General features: G+C 42.7%; 1 protein-coding gene across 4 annotated transcripts in view; it reads left to right on the top strand.

Annotated features, from left to right (window-relative positions):
- MPP7 (MAGUK p55 scaffold protein 7) overlaps positions 1-20,569 on the top strand; it is a 306,784-nt gene that overhangs the window by 527 nt on the left and 285,688 nt on the right. The window lies entirely within an intron of this gene.

Here is a 20,569-nt window from a genome sequence, read left to right as displayed (position 1 = left end):
ACTGCGGAGTTGAGTCAGAGTCAGGCTCTCGAGGGAAAGGGACCTACTTATCAGTAAGGATAAGCTGAGTGGCTTTTTTTTTTTTTAAGCCAGAAAGGTGTCTTGGGTATTGTTAATTACATATTTTCTGGAGGCAGGCGCATTGCAGTGCCATTTACACATTAACACTGTTTACCTGTTATTTATTAGTTTTTAAATTAAGAGTAGTCTTTAACGTGAACTTGTTTGGGGACTTTTCCTTAAGTGACAAGTAGACCCAGCAGTGTGACTCACCTTTGTCTGGGCTGAAGTGGGGAAGGTGAGATAGCAGCGAGGGGGAGGAATGTTGATGAGGAATGCCTGCGCAGGTTTGAAAGGATTGTGGGGGTGGAACCTTGTTTCTGTCACTCCGTCAAGGGTGGGAGTAGAATTGTGATTTTTTTTTCTTATTTTATTTAAACAGTAGCATTCAAATAAAAAAAAGAAAAGCTTCTCTAAAAACAATTTCTGGGTTTTAGGTTTGGGGAATGCACCTGCTTGGTACTCAGGAGGCAATCCTTTGTAGACAAGCCAGGCAATTAATTCCTGATTTGCACCTTGAATTATTACTACCTTCTCTTTGACTTGCTTAATAACCTTTGTTTTCATTCACGATTTGTTAACAAGTGAAATGGTGAAGGTCACTGGGTTTGGGGCGGTAATGGCACAGTGAGAACTCTTGGAGCAGTGTTCTCCCCTTCTAGGTGCACTCCAGTTCTAACCAGTACAGGTTTTCCCTGCTATCTGAAAATAGTGTTCCTATGAAATCTTTTCTAAACCGGAGTACTGCAAAGCAAGAAAAAAGAAACCACTATTAATGTGTATGGGAAATATTTTTAGTGTTTCAGCCCCCCATCCCTTGGGCTTTCCTGATACCTTAGGATATACATTTTGCTAATGAATGCATAAAACAAGTCAGGATACAGCACAGATGCTCAGACAGAGGTCCGAGCTGCCGGGGCTCGATGCTGAGACGCTGAGTTGAGTTCTCACGGAAGGAGCGTTCAGGTGTGTGCTGCCTCTCGACCAGCTGGTGGAGAACAAACACCTCTGTGCGTTTCTCCCAGATAGTGAAACCAGATACTAAGGTCCCTCGTAAAAGCAAAGTAGTGTATCGTGAACTGGTGAAAAACGGGGGATGCCTGTATTTCCATTTAGGTCTTTTATTTATTTATTTTTTCCATTTAAGTCTTTTAATTGAGACTCTCGTAGGCTGTCAATTTTTTCAATCCTTCTATTGGGAGGCGGGTAGTACATATCATGTCTACTCTACAAGTCCATAAAGTGAAAGCCCTGGAGGTGAAGAGAGTTCTGCCCCAGGTCACCTGACTCCTACTTTATTCTGTACCTGAAATGGATTTAATCCAGGATCTCCTAAGGTTCCCACCATCAAGTAAGCTTCTGTGTACCAGTTTGGTCACGTGGTACAAGAATCACAGATGGAGATATGGTGTTTTCTAAATAAAGAAATAGTGTCTCTTAGGTTTTTGTTTTTGTTTTTTTTTTTCCTCCTCGAGGTTGCTGACATAGTTTGAATCACACCAGAAAGGTAATTTTTCACACAGGGAAAACAAAACAAGCACATTCCTAGTGGTGCTATGTGAAAATCTCTATTTTAAATTTTGGGAGGTTTTCCAAATTTGAGAACCCTAGCTTATCTCTGTTTGCATCTGTAGCTTTGCAGTGGATTTCAGTGCTGTTTTCTGAGTTGAACTGAAATTACTACACATAAGGCAAATAAAAATGAAGCATGATGCATTCTGGTCATGACGTAGGACTTTTTGGGAAAGGTTAACTGTAAATTTAGTAGAAAAGTTGAAAATGGGGCGCCTGGGTGGCTCAGTGGGTTAAAGCCTCTGCCTTCGGTTCAGGTCATGATCCCAGGGTGCTGGGATCGAGCTCCGCATCGGGCTCTCTGCTTAGCCTGCTTCCTCCTCTCTCTGCCTGCCTCTCTGCCTACTTGTGATCTCTGTCTGTCAAATAAATAAATAAATAAAATATTTAAAAAAAGCTGAAAATGTACAAATCATTTATTCCTCAGAACAGTGCAAGCAAGGGAGTTTGGGGGTTAATTCAGAGCAGACGTAGATGGATAGTTGGGAGGAACCTATCGAATGGTGTCACGGCTTGGGGAATTCTGGAGAACTGCTAGTTATGTTAAACTTATTAGTCATCAGGAATATGGAAATATCTTATGAATTTCTGAATGGAACTGTTCTAATCATGAAGTTGTTTTCATAGCAGATGCGTCTGTTGCCTATAACATGTCCATTTTGACATAACTTATTGTAGGATATAAGGCATCACTTACACAAGCCCTGTCTATCTCTGATTCGATTTGTTTTTGCATTAATGTCTTCACCTTAATTTCTACTCTCTTGTCAAAATGTCTAGCGCCCAAGGATTTCCATTAAGAAACCCTTATCAGTCTGTTAGTTTGTACAGGAAATGAGTCCTCTCTTATGAACACAGCTCTCTTACAGTGTGGGAAGCTGGAAAGAGATTCAGGCTGTTTTTATAGTATTTGTAATTCTTACCTAGTAGGGTTTCTGTCCTTTAAAAAAATATTAATTACAATGTTACACAACTTCCACTAGGTGGTGCACTCGGTGCTATTCAATGGAGAGTTCAATCAGATATTTTTTCCTTATTATAAGTATTTCATTGACAAAGACACAAGTGTACTCTGTTTCTCTTGTAATTACAATTCAGACAGAATTGCAATGGTCAGTTTCATTAAGTGAGGTTATTTGGAAGGAAAGGACAGCTTAAAGTGAAGGACACTGTTAGTAATTTTAAAGAAATAACTTCTAAAAAGCTCTCTGATTCTCCCAGTGACCAGGAACCCACAGCAGAATGTGGATTTTTGGTCCTTATTTATGCACACTTGAACTTTTTTTTAAATGGCTGTAGTTTTGCAGGCAGAGAGACAGGCAGAGAGAGAGGTGGAAGCAGGCTCCCTGTTGAGCAGAGAGCCAGATGTGGGACTTGATCCAAGGACCCTGGGATCATGACCTGAGCCGAAGGCAGAGGCTTTGACCCACTGAGCCACCCAGACACCCTTGAGCATAGTTTCATGTTTTGCTTTTGATGATTACAGATTTCTCAAAAGAAGTGGTAGAATAACGTGGGTACATATAACAAGATCACTCAAATCTTGAATATGAGTGAATACTTAAATTATAAAAAAAAATTTTTTTCCAGGCATGTAACAGTTCATTTTTTCTTTCTTGAAAGCTCACATAATCTCTTTAGGAAAACATTGTTAACAGCTTACCTATAAAGGAGAGGGGCGCCTTCTCCCTCTGATTGTAGGAGCTAATAGGCTTGTTTGTTACTAATTAATTGCTGTTATTGTTACAGAAGGGGGATGAGAAGACATAGTTGTTTGTTGGAACCACCTATGGTTCTGGGTGGGGGGTGGATTTGATGGTATTTGGAAGAGGGAAAATAAACAGGTGCTATTCCTTTTGGGAGGGTGGCTCCCGCCAGCCTTGCCAATCCTTGGGTGCGCTTGGGCGCGGAAAGGTGGATGCTTTTGAGTAGCCAGGCAGATTAAAAACTGCGTGAGTGTGGGCTTCTCAGAGCTCTTTGCATCTTTGACGACTTGAATCAAGTTAGTATGCATTTTAGGTCCAATTTCTGGCTATCCCATGGTACAGATGTGGGCAAGTTAACTCTTTAGTCTTCAAATTTATGTTTTTAATTTTAAAAATAAGTAGTATCCTGAACTTTATGAAATTGATAATTTGAGTATACAAGTGAATAGCTTAAAAGAGTTATTTGATATATAGTAGGTTCTCAAATTGTGGTAGGTGCTTGAATCTGTACATACTTCTGATACTCTGTCTTCCAGTACCTTAAATAAAGGTGTGAATAGAGATGGACAGGGGACGCCTGGGCAGCTCAGTTGGTTAAGTGTCTGCCTTCCGCTAAGGTCATGATCCCAGAATCCCAGCATAGAGCCCCTCCTGGTCTGGTTTCCTGCTCAGTAGGGAGTCTGCTTCACCCTCTGCCCCTCACCCCACTCATGCTCTCTCAGGCTTTGTCTCTCTCTCTCTCCTCCAAATAAATAAAGTCTTAATATATATATATATATATATATATATATAAAGAAATGGACAAATTTAAGTACACATAGAGCTGTATTACTCAAACGGAAGACTTGAGTTGGGGTAGGAAAGAAGGCTCCTGGTCTTGCTATTGCTTTGAATAGAGAAAAGTCAGGTAGGATGCTTTAAAGGGGTCTAGGTAAGGGGTTGGGAAGGTGTGAGCAGTTTTTGCACTAGTGTCTGTATGCCCTAGCATGCCTGATTAGCCTGACTCATGATAACAGGGTGTTTGGAAGATCGTGCCTATATATGTTTATTTAAAGCAGTTTGAGTCTTGAGAAACATATTTCTGAAGGTTATAACTTTTTTTTTTTTTTTTTTTGGCAGTTGAAGTTTGTAGAGGGGTATTGTAAAAATCTAGAGTTGAGCCAGAGATAAAAAAAAGGCTTACAGAGCTGTGGATTCAGATTTGTCAAGCTTCGGCTGCTGATACTCAAAACATTTTTGTCCTTTTCCTAATATGGCTTCTGATTCAACTTCTGAAGATTCTGTTTGGGCCTCTGTGCTCATTTTCATGTTTGGAATTTAAAATCCAGTTCCTAGTAAGGCCCCTAGGAGTAGGGGCCTTTATTTACACTTTAGATTTTAGATGGCTGAATCATTGGATATTTTGTCAGGTTGGGGGAGGAGTTGCTGGGTCTTGAGAAAGTGAATGAACCTAATTTTGATTTTTTTAGCCATTTTAAATAGAATCAAAAATTTATGTTACGAAATTTCCAAAAATGGTGATCATTTCCTCTTTAACATATATATATCCAGAGTGAAAACCTGTGGTTCTCCAACCTTCATGTGCCTCCAGCTCACCAGGAGGGCTTGTTAAAACACAGGCAGCTGTTTCCACTCTTACAGTTTCTGATTTAGTGGGTCTGGGGGTGGGCCCTGAGAACATGCCTTTCTGTTAAGTTAACAGTGGTGATGCTGCTGGCCCAGGGACCACACAGAAAACCATGGAGAAGATGCCAGGGGGAATATAAGTATTGGGAATAGTTAAGAAAACAGGCTTTGAAGTTTGAAAGATCTGGATTTGAAGCCCTGCTCCGTCCCCGACTTCAGGCACGTTTCTTACCTCTGTTCTTCTCTAAAGTAGAAATGCAGTACCATGTGGAGAGTACTTAAGTGAACTCAGATGTGTGTAAACGCTCATCGAACAGTGCCTGCTAGGTGACGAACATGCAATAAACGTTGACTTTTAATCCTAAAAAAATCGAGTCTGGAATCTTATAATGTTGAGCTATGCTCCTAAAGGCCAGAAACTTTTAATTTAAAAAAAAATTTTTTTTAAAGATTCTATTTTTTTATTTGACAGAGATCACAAGTAGATGGAGAGGCAGGCAGAGAGAGAGAGAGAGGGAAGCAGGCTCCCTACTGAGCAGAGAGCCCGATGCGGGACTCAATCCCAGGACCCTGAGATCATGACCTGAGCCGAAGGCAGTGGCTTAACCCACTGAGCCACCCAGGCGCCCCTAAAAATTTTTTTTAAAAAAGATTTTGTTTATTTGACAGAGACGCAGCGAGAGAGGGAACACAAGTGGGGGGGGTGGGAGAGGGAGAACAAGCTTCCCGCCGATCCCTCTGGGGGGGGATCCCCGATCACTCTGGGATCATGACCTGAGCTGAAGGCAGACGCTTAACAACTGAGCCACCCAGGGGACCCTAATTTTTGAAAAATTTTAAAAAAGATTTTGAGGGGCGCCTGGGTGGCTCAGTGGGTTGAGCCGCTGCCTTCAGCTCAGGTCATGATCTCAGGGTCCTGGGATCGAGTCCCGCGTCGGGCTCTCTGCTCAGCGGAGAGCCTGCTTCCCTTCCTCTCTCTCTGCCTGCCTCTCTTGTGATTTCTCTCTGTCAAATAAATAAAATAAAAACAAAATCTTTAAAAAAAAAAGATTTTGAGAGAGTGAGAGCTAGAGTGGAGAGTAGGGCAGAGAGAAAGGAAGATGCAGACTCCCTGCTGAGTGGGCCCCCCCCCCACTTGATCCTAGGACCCCAGGATCATGATCTGAGCCCAAAGTAGATGCTTAACAGACTGAGCCACCCTGGCACCCCCAGAATCTGTTATATTTATCCTCATTTCCTAGCGCTGTGCTGCGGAAGAGGCACAGAAGTACTCAATTTCTATTTAACAAATGAAGGAAACGTTTGTGGATCTAGTGATTTTTTTTTTCCAGAAACATTTTTTTAAAGATTTTATTTATTTATTTGACAGACAGATCACAAGCAGGCAGAGAGGCAGGCAGAGAGAGAGGGAAGCAGGCTCCCTGCTGAGCAGAAAGCCCGATGTGGGGCTCGATCCCAGGACCCTGAGATCATGACCTGAGCTGAAGGCAGAGGCTTTAACCCACTGAGCCACCCAGGCGCCCCTAGAACAGGAATTTTCAGGGCTGTTCCTGGGAGTTCAGTTACAGGAAGTACCTGGAAGTCATCTTTAGAAAATAGTCTCACTTGTCCTGTGCTGACTGAAGACCCTGAATGCAGTTCCTGGAGATTCTGACCCCCCGCTTTGGCCGTGTGCCTGGTTAATTTTCCTTCTGGGGGTCTCTAAGAGCCCGCCTTTGGCTGGTACCTCATTCCTGTTACTTCCTGTCACCATTGTCACCACCTTGCAAAGTTACTTGTTCACTTTTTATTGTTTCCTTCACTAGAATGCAAACTCTGTGAGGGCAGGGCCCGAGTGGGCAGGGTTTTCGCACAGGCTGGTTCCATGAAGGACCAGGCGTTGCGGGAACTCCCTCCCCAGGTCAGGTGCGTAGGCTTGAGCTCATGCTCCCTTCTGTGGCCCGTGGTCCTGATGCTGTGGTCCATGTAAGCCTCTCGGTTAATTTCATTGGCTCTTCCTCCTTCATCTCCCCGTTTCACTCTAGTTCTTCCCCTCCCCCCGCACCCCCGTCCGACCCTCTCTTGGGCTTGTGCATAACTTCATTAAATTCTGCCGGATTATTATCTGGAATGGCTGTGCTGGTGTACACTGTTGCCAGCTGTCGTTTCCCACATTCTTGCCAGTACTTGATATTTTTTGACCTTACAATTTTTTTCCAATCTGATGCAACGGATGGAGCAAACTGGGCACAACGTGATTTATTACTGTTGATACATTACTGTTGATATATTACTGTTCTGATTTGCAGTTCTCTGATTACTGATGGGGGCGCATATCCTGTCAGATGCTTATTAGCTGTGTGGGGTCCCCTTTTGTGAATTGCCATTTATTTGTTCTTTGCCTCTTTTTCTATTAGATTTTTAGTATATGTGCTGCCGAAGCGAGCACTTCTATTAGATTTTTGTATCCCTTTCCTCCCCTAATTTACGGGAATTTTTTTGTATATTCTGGGTGATAATCTGTTGGATTTTATGTGGTACAAAGGTTTTTGTTTTTGTTTTTTTTTTCTCTACCGTTTATCGGGTTTCTTCTTTGAAATCTTTTATTGAACAGAATAATTTTGTTATAATTAGATCCATTGTTCACTATCTAGGTTTTGTTTAGGACATATTTTTCATTCTTAGTTAACAAAGGTATGTTTTTACAGTCTGTCTCTTCCTGTTCTAGTTCCACACTGGTTTTTATTTTCACTTTTATTACTACAACCTATTTATAGTGATTGGTATGTAGAAGTATGAGACCCATCTGTATTTTTTTCAGATGTTTAAGCTGGTGGTTTTCATTCTTGGCTTTACGTTAGAATTTACAAGGTAGCTTTTAGAAACCAATGCCTCAGTTTATCCCCTATCAACTGACTCATAATCTGGAAGGAGTGGAGAGCAGCAGTTAAATTTTTTAGAACCACCTCTGGTGATCTATAACCATGGTTAAATCATATGTTAAAAAACAAATTCAACTGAATCAATTTTAAAGATCTTACTGGCTTTATTTGATGATTCATGAATTGGGCAGTCAGCAGCAAAAAGAAAGGAGATCTGGGGAGGAGTGATATGGAATGAAAGACTTTTGCATGCAGAAAGGAGTGGGATCAGGAAGTTTTAGTAGCAAAAAAGTGGACTGGTTATGGCAAGGTCGCTTTCCTTTAGAGGACAGGAGTCAGGCAGGTTACCTCATACCTGCAGATCAGGTAAGTTCCTAAGGAACTGGTTTATGATTCCATTTCTGGGAGAGCTGAAGCTAATTGTCTCTCGTGATGTGGGGCTTCGCATAAGTGACTCTGTGTTGGGCTTGTTGTCTTTTTTTTTTTTTTAAATTTTATTTATTCGACGGAGTGCACACGTGCACAAGCAGGGGTAGTGGGAGAGGGAGAAGCCGGCTCCCCGGTGAGCAGGAAGTCAGCCCTGGGCTAGATCCGAGGACCCTGGGATCATGACCTGAGCTGAAGGCAGATGCTTATCGGAATGAGCCACCCAGGCGCCCGTTTCCTTGTTTTTAACACCTGTATTAAAGATAGTTGTTTTTTCAATAGAGTTTAAACATATCTTCTCCATTATTGTCTTATGTCTTCTTCATTAGATTAATTCCTAGGTACTTCAGTTTTTGTTTCTTTTTTTTTTTTAATATTTTATTTATTTATTTGAGAGAGACAGTGAGAGAAAGCATGAGCGACGAGAAGGTCAGAGAGAGAAGCAGACTCCCCGTGGAGCCGGGAGCCCGATGTGGGACTCCATCCCGGCACTCCGGGATCATGACCTGAGCTAAAGGCAGTCGTCCAACCAACTGAGCCACCCAGGCGTCCCCAGTTTTTGTTTCTATTGTGAGTGACATTTTCCCCCCCTTTCCCCCCTTTTTTTCTCTGTTGATATGTATGTCTCTATTGATATAAATCTATCTGCTAATCTGTCTATACTTAATATATTTTGGGGGCAATCTTACTAAATTCTTTTTTTTTTTTTTTTTTAAGATTTTATTTATTTATTTGTCAGAGAGAGAGAGAGAGAGAGAGAGTGAGCACAGGCAGACAGAGTGGCAGGCAGAGACAGAGAGAGAAGCAGGCTCCCCGCCGAGCACGGAGCCCAATGTGGGACTCGATCCCAGGACGCTGGGATCATGACCTGAGCCGAAGGCAGCCGCTTAACCAACTGAGCCACCCAGGCGTCCCCTAATTCTTATTATAGTTTAACAGCTAGTTTTTCTTCTTATGTGCTCTGAAGTTTATTCTTTATATAATGGCTAATTGTCCTTTTCCTTTCAATTCTTACTAGCTTGTCTTTTGTATTTCCTGGCTTAACTGCATTTATCTAGAATTGGAGTGATATATTGAGAGTAACCTTTAGGGGAATTCATCTTTAGTTACACCTTTAATTGGAAGATTTATTTATTTTTATTTTTCATTTTACTTTTTTGGGGGAGGTTATATGCTCTGTTTTTCATTGGAAAGTTTTTTACTTAAGTAATCTCTGTGCCCAACATTGGGTTTGAACTCATGACCCCAAGATCAGGAGTTGCTTGCTTTTCTGATGGAGCCAGCCAGGTGCCCCTGCTCTATTCTTTTTTCTTTTTAAGTCTTTTTTTTTTTTTAATTGTTGGACTTTACTGGCTTTAAAAACTTGGGAAATAAGCACAGTATTCTCTTTCTGATTTTCATAAGGTAACTGTCATGGATGGTATGTAGAGCTCTAAACTCTGAATAGTTACAGTTGTGTATAGGGAAGTTTTTATTTTTATTCGAAATATATATTTTTTTATATTGAGGTTTTAAAACTACATATTTGAATTTTTAAAATCAGGCTTTTCCAAAGTAAGTGATGGGTAGCGACTCTACTTAGTTGAAAGCCATCACGTTTTTGGAAAAACAAAGTAGAAATGGTTATGTATACTGTGTGAATTTTTAAAAAAGATTTTTATTTATTTGGTGGGGGGAGAGCACGTGCGCAGAGTGCACGTTTGAGCATGTCCACATGAGTGGGAGAAGGGGCAGAGGGAGAGAGAGAAGCAGACTCCCCTTCTGAGTGCGAAGCTCAGACACAGGGCTTGATCCCGGGATCCCAAGATCATGACCTGAGCCAAAATCAGACACTTAACCAATAGAGCCACCCAGACTGTGAAGTTTTTAAAAACTGAAGTATAATAGATACCTAGAAAAATGCGTGTACTGGGATAGGCAGATGTCTTACATGTGCAGCTCACAGAATTATCCCAAATCAAACACACTTGTTAAGCAGCATTCAGACTGAAGAGACGAAACATTAGTAGGACCCTGGAAGTCTCCCTGCTGCTCTTCTCTGTGACCTTGACTTGTAACAGTGTGGTGATTAGTGGTCATGGTCTGTCAGTTGGCTCCTGCTGGACTCCTGACATGGAGTGTTTTGTTCATCAGGGAAATCAGAGGCTAAGATAGTGTCTGAAAGTTCATTTGAACATCAGAGCCTTGACCGAGGCTGTAATCTTGGGAGCTGCAGTGTTCAAACGTGTGATTGCAGTCCTTCATGCTCTGAAAAATTAAGGATCTTTTCTTTATGTGGGTGATATCTAACAATATTTGCTTTATTAGAAATTCAAACATGAGGGGCGCCTGGGTGGCTCAGTGGGTTAAAGGCTCTGCCTTCGGCTCAGGTCATGACCCTAGAGTCCTGGGATTGAGTCCCTTGTTGGGCTCTCTGCTCAGCAGGGAGCCGGCTTCCCCCTCCCCCCTCCCCGCCTGCCTCTCTGCCTACTTGTGATCTCTGTCAAATAAATAAATAAAGTCTTTAAAAAAAATTAAATTCAAACACGAAATTTTAGAGTATTAACTTGCTGAAAAGTAATAATCCCATTATATGTAACCATAAAACCACTTTATGAAAAATACCAAAATAAGTGAGGAGTATCATTATTTTATGTTTTTGTAATTTTTTTAAAAATGAAATATAGTTGACTTACTGTGTTAGTTTCAGGTGTACAACATAGTCATTTGACAGTTCTCTCCATTGCATAATACCGGGGTAAGTGGAGTAACCACTGGTCACCGTACTGTTATTAACGTTGTTACTGACTGATTGCCCTGTGCTATACTTTTCATCGCTTATTTATTTTGTGACTGGAACTTTGTATCTCTTCATCCCCTTCACCTGTTTCACCCATCACCTCCCTCCCCCGTCCCCTGCAACTATGTTTGTTCTCTGTAAGTCTGTTTTGTTCATTTGTTTTGCTTTCTGTATTTTCACATGTAAGTATTTGTCTTTCCCTGCCAATTTCACTTAGCACATTTTGTGCTAGAACTCTCTAGGTTCATCTGTGTTGTGAATGACAATTTTTTTTTTTTTTTTTTACTGCTGAGTCAGATTCCATTCTACATGTGTGCCACATCTTCTTTATCCTCTCATCTATTGATGGACACTTGGTTGCTTCTTGGCTGTTGTAAAAAATGCTGCAGTCACAATAGGGGTGCATATGTCCTTTTGTCCTTTTGAATTAGTGTTTTCATTTGCTTTGGGTGGATACCCAGAAGTGGATTATTGGATCCTATGGTATTTTTCTATTTTTAATTTTTTGAGGAACCTCCATACTCTTTCCCACAGTGGCTGCGCCACTTTGCATTCCCCCCGACAGTGTGCAAGGGTTTTCTTTTCTCCACATCTTTATCAACACATGTTACCTCTTTTCTTTTTGATACTAGCCCTTCTGACTGGTGTGAGATAGTATCTCTTCATGGTTTTGATGAGCATTTCCCTGATGATTAAAGGTGTCGAGCATCTTTTCATGTGTCCATTGTCCGTCTTCTTCGGAAAAATGTCTGATCAGGTTCTCCGCCCATTTTTAAGTCAGATAAGTAGGGTTTTTTTGGTGTCGTGTGAGTTCTTTATATATTTTAGATAAGAACTCATCATATATATTCTTTGCATATATCTTCTTCCATTCAATAAGTTGTCTTTGCATTTCATTGATGGTTTCCTTCACTGCGCAGAAGCTTTTTATTTTGATGGAGTCCCAATAGTTTGGTATCGCTTTTGTTTCCCTCGCCCGAAGACACATATCTAGAAAAATGTTGCTAAAGCTGATGTCTAAGAGATTACTGCCCATGTTTTCTTCTAGGAGTTTTACAGTTTCAGGTCTTACCTTTAGATGTTTATTCCATTTTGAGTTAATTTTTGTGTATGATGTCAGAAAGCGGCCCCGTTTCATTGTTTCACACGTAGCTGTTCAGTTTCCCCAGCACCGTTATTGAAGAGACTGTCTTTTCCCGTTGGATATTCTTGCCTTTTTTTGTCGTAGCTTCAACACATAAGCATGGGTTTATTTTTGGGGTCTTAACTGTTTGTTTGTTTTTTTTAAGATTTTATTTATTTGGCAGACAGAGATCACAAGTGGGCAGAGAGGCAGGCGGTGGGGGATGGGGGTAGCAGGCTCCCTGCCGAGCAGAGAACCCAATGTGGGGCTCAATCCAAGGACCCTGAGATCATGACCTGAACTGAAGGCAGAGGCTTAACCCACTGAGCCACCCAGGTGCCCCTCATTCTGTTCTTTTGATCTAAGTATCTGTTTCTGTGTCAGTACTGTACTGTTTTGATTACTATAGCTTTGTAGTATAGTTTAACTCTGCAATTGTGGTACCTTCAGCTTTGTTCTCCTTTCTCAAGATTGTTTTGGTTATTTGGGGTCTTTCATGGTTCCATACAAATTTTAGGAATATTTGTCTTCTGTGAAGAATACCTTTGGAATTGGATAGAGATTGCACTGAATTTGTAGATTGCTTTGGGTAGTATGGGCGTTTTAACAATAGTCTTCCAGTTCATGGGAGTTTTAACAATAGTCTTCCAGTTCATGAGCATGGGTTATCTTTCCATTTGTGTCCTGTTCAGTTTCTTTCATCAATGTCTTGTCATTTTCTGAGTACAGATCTTTTACCTTCTTGGTTACATTTATTCCTAAATAATTTGTTCTTTTTGATTGTAGCTCTTCTTGTCTGCTAAGACAGCTGGATTTTTGTTTCTGTGTTCAGTCTGTTGTAATTTGTTGTTTTGTTGGAATATATGAAGGAAGTTTAATCTTGTACAGACCTGTAGTTGGAAGAGACGAGTGTTTTAATGATCTTTTCAGGCAATCATGGATATTCTCCTTGTTACCACACCAAAACTTTGTAAGTGACAGTCCCTTAAAATTTAGTTGCAGACTGGAATCTTAACCTGTGTCATACTTTTCTCATTCTAGGCATTTAATTGTACTGGTTTATTTTGTACTTTGAATCTTTATATATGTTTTGGAAAATGTTGGTTCACGGAATTCTGTAAATCTCCCAAATGTTGGCACCTTTTATGATATCATTGGAAAAGGTCACATTTGTTAAAATCACCTGTGATCCCTTCAGAAAGATCATTATTGAAAAAGCTGTCATGTTCCTGGTGGCAGATGTAATTTTTTGAAAAACCCAATTTTTGCCTGAAAGCTTGAATTTTCTTATGGTCAGCACATAGGTTGGGTGTTTTCCTGGAAGCAAGAAGTCCACTTTAATCAGTTAAAAAAGAAAAAAGGTGGGGCGCCTGGGTGGCTCAGTGGGTTAAAGCCTCTGCCTTCAGCTCAGGTCATGTGGGATCGAGCCCCACATCGGGCTCTCTGCTCAGCGGGGAGCCTGCTTCTTCCTCTCTCTCTGCCTGCCTCTCTGCCTACTTGTGATGGCTGTCTGTCAAGTGAATAAATAAAATCTTTAGGAAAAAAAAAAAGAAAAAAGGTCTGCCAAATAAATGCCCGGTCTTCAATACTCCATTTGCCTTTCGGGTGTTATTTCCTATAAGAATATTCCATGGGGGAAAAAGCTGCTCGCTCAACTTGCGAATTGTACAGATGGCGCTCCTCCTTTCCTTTGAGACAACCATCTTCCTTCAGTGTATGGCATACATTCTTACCTAGACTTCCTATTTTATCACAAACATTAAGAACTGTATCTAAGAATTGAGATTGCAGTATAATCATTAATTTTCACCGTTCCCTCAAGAACACTCTTCTGTGAAGCTGGCATTTTTTTTTTTCCACTTGAGTTTATACTGGGGAGGGCAGCCCGGTTGGGACCATTGACTTTTTTTCCTGCCAAGATGCCAGCAGTTTTATACAGCCTGGCTTTTATATCCTCAGCACAAATGTCAGTGCAGCGAACATCACAAGTAACCTCTCAGCATGATTTTAATTTTTTTTTAAGATTTTATTTATTTGACAGGTACAGTGAGAGAGGAACACAAGCAGAGGAAGTGGGAGGGAAGAAGCAGGCTTCCTTTGATCTCAGGACCCCAGGATCATGACCTGAGCCAAAGGCAGCTGCTTAACGACTGAGCCACCCAGGCGCCCCTCTCGGCATTATTTTATTTTTTTTCTTTTACAGATTTTATTTATTTGTCATAGAGAGAGCACAAGCAGGCAGAGTGGCAGGCAGAGGCAGAGAGAGAAGCAGGCTCCCAACTGGACAAGGATCACAATGTGGGACTCCATTCCAGGACCCCAGGATCATGACCCGAGCCGAAGGCAGCGGCCCAACCGACTGAGCCACCCAGGCGTCCCCACTCTCCGCATTATTACAAAAATAGTTTTGACCTCATGGATGGACTGAAAGCTTGTTGAGGACCCACAGGGTTTAAGGATCACTTGAGAACCGCTGGCTCTTTGTACCTCTCACCAGTGCAGTTGAGGACCAGGTTTTTGTTTTTTTTTTTTTTTTGTTATTGTTGTTGTTGTTTTTGTTTTTTAATAAGGATTTTTGTTTATTTATTTATTTGACAGACAGAGACCACAAGTAGGCAGAGAGGCAGGCAGAGAGAGAGGAGGAAGCAGGCTCTCTGCTCAGCAGGGAGCGGGGCTCGATCCCAGGACCCTGAGATCATGACCTGCCTGAGCTGGGGGCAGAGGCTTTAACCCACTGAGCCACCCAGGTGCCCCCCCCCTTTTTTTTTAAAGATTTTTATTTATTTATGAGGACCAGGTTCTTTTTTTTTTTTTTCTTTTTTTCTTTTTTTTTATTTTTTATTTTTATTTGTTTATTTACAGCATAACAGTGTTCATTGTTTTGGCATCACACCCAGTGCTCCATGCAGTACGTGCCCTCCTCATTACCCACCACCTGGTCCCTCAACCTCCCAACCCCCCACTCCCCTGCCGCCCCTTCATAACCCTCTAGTTGTTTTTCAGAGTCCATAGTCTCTCATGGTTCATCTCCCCTTCCAGTTTCCCTCAACTCCCTCTCCTCTCCATCTCCCCATGTCCTCCATGTTATTTGTTATGCTCCACAAATAAGTGAGACCATATGATACTTGACTCTCTCTGCTTGACTTATTTCGCTCAGCATAATTTCTTCCAGTCCCGTCCATGTTGCTACAAAAGTTGGGTATTCGTCCTTTCTGATGGAGGCATAATACTCCATTGTGTATATGGACCACATCTTCCTTATCCATTCATCCGTTGAAGGGCATCTTGGTTCTTTCCACAGTTTGGCGACCGTAGCCATTGCTGCAATAAACATTGGGGTACAAATGGCCCTTCTTTTCACTACATCTGTATCTTTGGGGTAAATACCCAGCAGTGCAATTGCAGGGTCATAGGGAAGCTCTATTTTTAATTTCTTCAGGAATCTCCACACTGTTCTCCAAAGTGGCTGCACTAACTTGCATTCCCACCAACAGTGTAAGAGGGTTCCTCTTTCTCCACATCCTCTCCAACACACGTTGTTTCCTGTCTTGCTAATTTTGGCCATTCTAACTGGTGTCAGGTGGTATCTCAATGTGGTTTTAATTTGAATCTCCATGATGGCTAGTGATGATGAACATTTTTTCATGTGTCTGATAGCCATTTGTATGAGAGGACCAGGTTCTTTTTTTTTTTTTTTTTTTTTTTTTTTTTTTTTTGAGAGGACCAGGTTCTTAATGCTGATCTCTCTCCCCTAAGGTTGCTCAGCCAGATCCAACTTTTTCCTTTGCTTGCTTGTTCCGAAAGCTATCTTCTTAGAAGCAGGGACCTGCTACTTCTTGGCTCAGCCATGCTGTATTTTTCCAAGTGAGGAAAAGTCTGGTAACATTGGAAAGAAAATATTTCTGAGATCAGCAGCTTCAGACCTGCGTGAAGCTGTTAATTTTGCTGTCTTATCGCAATAAATTAAACATGCTAATACGTGGTTTACTTTCCACGTCTTTTAAGATGAAGAGAATCACAAAGAGAAGTTGAAGACCTGTCCTGGACATTTATCAAGAAATATTTGTTTGGTAATGTCATCATTAGAAAGGACGATAACAAGTGGTAACCTGTTGTAATGCTTTTAATTTAATTTTAACTTGTTAATTGTTTAACATGTTCTTCTCTTCTTTTATTTCCTATAAATAGTAATCAGATCTTGGTTTGATTCAGTTTTCTTCCTTTTTTTTTTTTTTTGAAAAATTGCTTCATGGGTGGAAAGGTGTGCTTGCAGCTGGAGTCAGGCAATGTCGATTGTCTTTCCTTCTGTGGTGATCCTGGTCACTGAGAATCATTACCTAGATCTCTTGTTTTATTAGTGGCTTGTGAAATGTTGGTATTTTAAATTGTTTTCCTTCTTTAGTTAATAGGGTATTTTTATAAAGAGGAAATTTCCCTCATCAGTTATTGGAGATATAATTGTATAGAAAAGGCAGGTTAAATGTTTTTTGTTTTGTTCTGTTTTTAAAGATTTTATGAATTTATTTGACAGTGAGTGAGCACACAAGGGTAGCAGCAGAGGGAGAGGGAGAAGCAGACTCCCCGCTGAGCAGAGAGCTCAATGTGGGACTGGATTCTGGGACCCTGGGATCATGGCCTGAGCTGAAGGCAGACTCGTAACCCACTGAGCCACCCAGGTGTCCTGTTTTTTGTTTTGTTTTGTTTTTGTTTTAAATCAGTTTCAACATTGTGAGTTGGTCCATGAGATGATAAAGTAAATCTGTTCAGGAGGAGTAGATTAAATTGGTCTCTGTCGTATCTCTTTGAAACACCAAGTGAGTCTACGGCCATACCACCCTGAACGCGCCCGATCTCGTCTGATCTCGGAAGCTAAGCAGGGTCGGGCCTGGTTAGTACTTGGATGGGAAACACCAAGTGAAATTGCATTTGTTTTTAGAAATAAGTAAATCCAAAGGAAACCATTAAGAACCCCTTTTATTATATCTGAAAGTAACTTAATTCATTTGAAATAAAAAAAAAACGTGGTAGACACTTATGCTATTAAGAGAAATTTTTAAAAATTAAAATACAATTTGTCTTGGGGCGCCTGGATGGCTCATTTGGTTAAGTGTCTGGAACTCCTAATTTTGGCTCAGGTCATGATCTCAGGGTCATGAGATTGAGCCCCACATGGGGCCCTGCACTCAACGGGGCTCTGCTTGAGATTCTCTCACTCTTTGCTCCTCTCCCTGCTGCACTTCCCCTCTCTCTCTTAAATAAATCTTTTACAAAATTTTAAGATTTTTCTTGCTTCTGAGAATGTATTCATTGCATACAGTTACCCTTTTAGGAATCCTCTGTTGTATCCTGAGCGTGCATTTGAAAGTGTATGAAGTGTCCTTGGCCTCACGGTGTTCATAGTAGAATAGGGGAGGTGAGAAGTTGACCTTCCGCAGCTGAATTTTTTACTGGCATTTTGTGGGTTGAATGATAAACAAAAGTTATGTTTATGACAGTACGTCCTCCTCTTTAAAATGTGTGATGTCGAGAAACAGATGACGGAAAATGAAGTTTTGAGATAAAGGATAGTGACAGGCGAAACTGGTTATGGGAAGGTGAGTCAGACCGAGCTGGAGTATCTGCTGGTGTCCTGCGAGAACCAGGGAAGCAATTGCCTTTCGTCATGAACTGCAGACTCTCGCCCCGCTGGGGACTTGAAACAGGTCCTTCTGCTTCAGGCCAGACCTGTTCTAAGCCGCTCCTCCCTTCCAGAATTCCTTCTCGTAATTTGCGTGATTGCCGAATACCCGGTGCGGCCCATGCGCAGATTATATAAACCCGGTGTACGTTTGCGCCCCCTCCTGGGAGCCTCACAGCGGCCTGCTGATCCGCAGTCCGGGTGCTCGTAAATTCCAGCTTTCCCCGGGCTCTGGCGCCGACTTCTGGGTGGTATCCGCGGCGACGTGGTTCATTAGTGCCGTCCTCCCGACTCCTCCCTTAACCACTGACTTCTGCTCAGTTAGCCCAGTTCAGTAAAGTGACCTGAGCTCGACTTTTTTTTTTTTTTTTTTAAGATATTATTTATTTGACAGACAGAGATCACAAGTAGGGGGGGGGGGTGGGAAGCCGGCTCCCCGCAGAGCAGAGAGCCCGATGCGGGGCTCGATCCCAGGTGCTGGGATCATGACCCGAGCAGAAGGCAGAGGCTTTAACCCACTGAGCCACGCAGGCGCCCCTTGACTTCTGTTCTCGGTGTTTCTGATCTCCAGCGGGGTCCAGAACTGGGTGATCGAATTTTCTCTGGTTTTTACACAGGGGACCTAAAGCATCCCCACGGGGAGACTGTGACTGGGATGGGGAGATGGCCTCCCCCAGGACACACACACTCTCTCTGTCGTTTTTAACTTGATCGTAGCTGCCATCGAGGGTAGCGGCGTTTGGTGATCCTTGGCTCTTCCGGCGGCGCTGTGCGGAGCGGGGCTCCCTGATGGCCTGTCCTACCTGCAGCCCTTGGAGGATTGTCTTTTTTAACTCCTACACAGGGGGAAAACTGAGTCCTGCCGCAGTGCTTGGCCGGAGTCCGATGATCGGGGGTGGTGAAGCCGGGGTTTAAACTCCCGCTGCCTGTTCTGTGCACCGGAACCCGGCGTGTGAGCGGGTCCTCGGATTCGAATTTTTTTTTTTTTTTTTTTTTATTTGACAGACAGAGATCACAAGCAGGCAGAGAGACAGGCAGAGAAAGAGGGGAAACAGGCTCCCCACTGAGCAGAGAGCCTGATGCGGGACTCGATCCCAGGACCCTGAGACCATGACCTGAGCCGAAGGCAGAGGCTTTAACCCACTGAGCCACCCAGGCGCCCCTCGGATTCGAATTCTTACTGGAATTTGTGTCTCATGCATCTTCAGTGTCTCTGGCTCCTTCTTTTCATCTGAGCAAGCGCGAGTCTCACCTGCTTTGGCCGGTGTTCTAGGAATGTGTCCGCCGGGGCACACCCTGGGGGACGGGCCCTCCGAAGTCTGAGGCGTTTCGAAGAGTCACCCACGGCGAGCATGAAGTTGTTCTGAGGTTTTATGTTTGATCTGCTTGATTAAATACCACTTTCCATTGTTCAAAGTGGATGCTCCAGAAAGACGTGTCCTTCTTATGCGCCCCCCCCCCCCCCCAACTTGAAGCTCCATAGTAAGTACCTCAGTCTGAGAAACAAGGCTGCGGGACTTGGCAGTGATCCGCAGTGTTGGAAAGGTGGTGGGGGGTCAGGTGGGGAGGTACCGGTGGGCAGTGGGGAGGGGCAGAAAGGAGGAGTAGGGCAAGGCGCAGGGGTGAGTGTTCTAGAGATTTTGGGTGGTGTGATGGAACGGATTTGATCACTGGATATTGGGAAGCTCCATTCTCCTCAGTCTAGTTTTGTGTTGCTTTCTGCCACCGGCTTTTCTTTTTGCTCCTGTCCCTTAACTGTGGGAGTGTCTTTGATCCTTGACCCATTTATTCCTGCCGCTTACCCTGGGTGTTGCGCCTCTGCCCATCCTCTGGGTTTCGGCTGTCCTTTCTGCATGAGTGACTTGGAGCTGCTGGGGCCTCAGTGAGCTGTAGTTCAACGGATCCACCTGAGCCCGAATTGGCTGCAGCAAATTTGCATTTGCTCAGTGATGGCTCCTCGATGTTGGAATGTCTGAGAGTTAGCGTGTTTGATTTCAGGGGCTCTTTTCCCTAAACCTCTAGTACTGGGGCACCTGGGTGGCCCAGTCCGTGAAGCATCAGACTCTTGGTTTCAGCTCAGGTCATGATGTCATGGTGATCTCGTGGTCGTGAGTTCGAGCCCCGAATCAGGCCCCATGTTCAGTACGGCACCTGCTTGAGTTTCTGTCTCTCTCCCTCTGCCGCTCCTCACCCCATGCTTGCGCACTTTGTCTAAAATAAGTAAATCTTTAAAAAAAAATAACATTTTTAGGTGGTATGCAAATTGGTTGGAGTAGAACATTTCCTTATCCACTGTGGATTAGACTCAAATCCCTGTTTAATTAGCCAGGGGTTTAGAACTCACTGGAATGTGGGCTGTCACACTGGCCAGAACATAGTGTAACAGGGCATTCTTTCCTTTGGTCCCTTGATTCCCAGTGAGGCATGCAGGCTGTGATAATGGCAGAGATTACATCATGGTTCCACTAGAACTAACAGCAATAATCTGTGTGCCTCCTTTTTTTTTTTTAAATTTTTATTAACATATAATGTATTACTAGCCCCAGGGGTACAGGTCTGTGAATCACCAGGGTTACACATTTCACGGCACTCCACATAGCACCTACCCTCCCCAATGTCCATAACCCAGCCACCCTATCCCTACCCCTCTCGCACTGGCAACCCTTAGTTTGTTTTGTGAGATTAAGAGTTTCTTATGGTTTGTCTCCCTCCAGATCCCGTCTTGTTTCATTTTTTCCT

This window comes from Meles meles, chromosome 7, assembly GCF_922984935.1.
Source record: "Meles meles chromosome 7, mMelMel3.1 paternal haplotype, whole genome shotgun sequence".
NCBI lineage: Eukaryota > Metazoa > Chordata > Mammalia > Carnivora > Mustelidae > Meles > Meles meles.
This window is presented reverse-complemented; position numbering and strand designations above follow the sequence as displayed.